Here is a 3,569-nt window from a genome sequence, read left to right on the forward strand (position 1 = left end):
TCTTTCATAGCAATAGATTTCCACATAGGATCCAATTGTTTTTTTCCTTGATGAATATTTCCAGTTTAGCCCAGCCAGGAAGAAACCACTGTCATACCATTATGGAACAGCTAATCTTCTGAGTCCAAAGCTCAAACTTCAAGAATATTCATACAGCCTCTCTGTCTTCTCATTCATGTCCACTCTGGGGCAGTAAATTCCTCACTGGATGGACTTCATAAACATTTTGCCTAATTTTCCCACTCAGATTTTAGGGAGGACATTCCAGAGGTATTGTCCAGTTCTCCTAACAGGCCAATTAGTTCCAATTATTGATAAATATTGGATGTTTTAGGTATATATGGATATTTATGCAATATGGTAGAGAAAACTATATTTTTCCTCCCCCAGCGATTCATAATTGTTTGAGGTATTTTTTTAATTAATGTTATTGGGGCCATGGAATGCCACTCCTGCCCCAGAGGTTTTCAGCTTTTGTGTGTTTGTGTGACTGGCATTCTAGCCTCATGCCTGTATCTACTATGAACACTTCCACTGGAAATCTCTCAGTCCTTGAATGCTGGACCAGATGCCCCCTTATATTCAGCTTTCATTGAAATAACATGAAGCTTAATCCTTTTGTGGTGAAAAACTGTAAGCAGGTTGGCTACAAATGGGAAGGGCCTTCTCTGTGGCTGCTCCGACCCTCTGGAACGAACTCCCCGTGGAGATTCGTACCCTCACCACCCTCCAGGCCTTCCACATAGCCCTTAAAACCTGGCTGTTCCGACAGGCCTGGGGCTAAAGACTCGCTGCCCCACTTCGAATGGTATGATTGTTGTGCTTTTAATTATGTATGGTTTTTATGTTTTTTTGTAACTCTGTTTGTTTTTCCCCTCCCTTTTTGCGTTGTGAGCCGCCCTGAGTCCCTTTCAGGAAAAAAGGGCGGCATACAAATAAATTAAAATGAAAAAAAAAAGAAAAAAAATGAAATGAAATGAAGACGGTCATCAGATGGGCCAGCATTGAACACATAAGGGTCATTTATAATCATGTGGGCTATCTGAGTTGCAAGCATGCTTTTTTCCAGCATCAAAGCTCCTATGGTAGATAAGTAGGGTTAGCAAGCCTCACAGCTGCCCTGTCTATCATTCAGCATATCCCTTTGTGCATAACTGAAGGACTGAAGATTACATTATGATGACAATGAGCCACTTGTCTCCATAGATGTTAAAGCTGGAGCTGAAAAAAGTTCAATGTTTCAAATTCTACATTCTCCACAGATCCACCTTTAACCTTCCCCAAAGAGATACCTTCAGATATGGGTGCACTGCATATCCCAGAATTTTCAATCCATTTATTCAAAACCTCTGCAGGCTATGAATTCTAGGGCTTGCAGTCACAATCAGCCAGAAAATCCCCCAGTTGAATTAAAGGCCTAAATTTGGATAGGAAAAAACTGTGTTAAACTATCTGTTGCAGGAAAATACTATAATGTTAAACTTCAGCTCAGACAGGACCAACTGTCTTGTTATGTAGTGAATGTCTGGTCTTATTATATGGGACACCTAGCTGTGTAAGCAATAAATTGTGTTTTTTAAAAATACATTTCAATTTTAAACACACCTCTGGACTTCTCCTTTGGCTAATTTAAAATGGGAGGGTCACCTTGCTCAATTGGACTGGGCAGATCATTGGTTCAACAGTAATAAATGTTATACGGAAGACAAAATGCAAAGAAAAATGTAGTCAAAATTGTATATGTATTACTGCATTCACTTTTATTCATTTTTATAGGATTGATACTATATCTATTACTAACTTCTTTCTCAAGTAAATTATATGTAAGAGAGACTAACAACATCCAGAAGCATTCAGGATTCATGACCAAGATTTTCAATAATTATGATAATTTGTAATATAATACACTCTTTATTCTATCAATTGACCTCATGGGATTTGAGCCAAGAGGCTTGAAGTTGTCATGTCTATCAGCTATAAAGCTTATGGCTGGAAAATTAATTATATGGAAAAGAATAAAAGAAAAGCTAGAACTTTTATAAATGAATTTTAAGGAAAACAGTGAATATCAAGCTTTGAAAAGGAGAATTTGAAGTATTGTAGCTTATATTTAATTAAAAAAAAGCTTCAAATGGTACTTTACCCCCTTGTTTAATAGTAATATGGGCTGTACCCCGACATAGTCATGCTTAAGTCAGGGATAATTAAATTATATTATTCTTTATTTCTTTATTTATATCCAACCTTTATTATTTTTCAAATAAGTCAATGAACATATTCAACACAACTGCCTCCACCTATTTTCTCCACAACAATAACCCTGTGAGGTAGGATGGGCTGAGAGAGAGATTGTCTCAAAATCACCAATTGACTTTCATGGCTAAGGATGAACTTGACCTGTTTCCAAGGTGTGGTGGGAGAAGAAATACATAGCATCATTTTCTCCCCAGAATCAGACCATCCAAGAATTCATTCACTTTATTGTTCTCCTGTGTATCAGAATTAGTATTTTCTGAATTATGTAAGCTAGTAGTGCTATCTGGTTTACTGACAGAAGGATCCACAGGATATGGTCAAGGTGAAGATGGCAGCCATAATAGATACAACGTACTTAAAAAAAAACATTTGGAATTTTGCCCTTTGTAAACTTCTGTTTGCTGAGCTTCATTGCAAACACCTCTGCTCCAGTTGGTTACATTGCAATGTACCCAGAATGCTCTCTTCTTCTATTATTAGTCAGAGATTTTTCCATGGCTATTTATTTAGAGATGATAGAGACAGAGTTATTTACTATTTCTGTTGAGTGGTAAAGAAAACCCAGGCTACTGAGTACACTGGTGGAATTGTGAAAAATGTGAACCTATTTGTTTTTAAAGTGAATTTGACACGAGTTATGTCTCTTTCCCCTTTTAGCCCATAAAGCCAATATTTCTTCCTCTCTCCTGAAGAGATAAATAAGTAATGGACTCCATTATCCAGGGATTATGGCAAATGAGATCAGACAGATACAACACAAGGCACGACAATGATGAAAGTGAAGACTTTCTTAAACTTTCTAGCTGGGTTACAGGGCCTTGACGATATCATCCTAAATCTGTTGTGAGGAAAAGCCTTAATAGAATTAAGCCTATATCTAATTTAACAATAATGGTACCTTATTCTTTTGGTTGTATGGTAGCCTTAAGGCAGTGATAGCTAATGTTTTTCTCCTTGTGTGCCGAAATCATGCCCCACCCCCTGTGCATTGTGCATGACTCCTGTGCTCCCCCTGCCCCCTGAGCATGCTTATGACCCCTCACCCCCCACACATGCACATGTGATACTCTCCCCATGCATGTCCATGTGTCTCCCGCATGTGTGGCAGAGTCCCAAAAATCAGCTGGCTGGCAGGAGGTGTGTGCACATACATGGTGGAGCTGACTTAGGCAATGGCTCATGTGCCCGCAGAGAGAGCTCTATGTGTCACCTGTGGCATGCGTGTCAAAGGTTTGCCATCACAGCCCTAAGGTATAGGGAATATTGCAAAAACCTAATTCAAATCTGGGCATTTTATGGCTTTTCAGGCCATA

The sequence above is a fragment of the Thamnophis elegans genome, chromosome Z, assembly GCF_009769535.1.
Source record: "Thamnophis elegans isolate rThaEle1 chromosome Z, rThaEle1.pri, whole genome shotgun sequence".
NCBI lineage: Eukaryota > Metazoa > Chordata > Lepidosauria > Squamata > Colubridae > Thamnophis > Thamnophis elegans.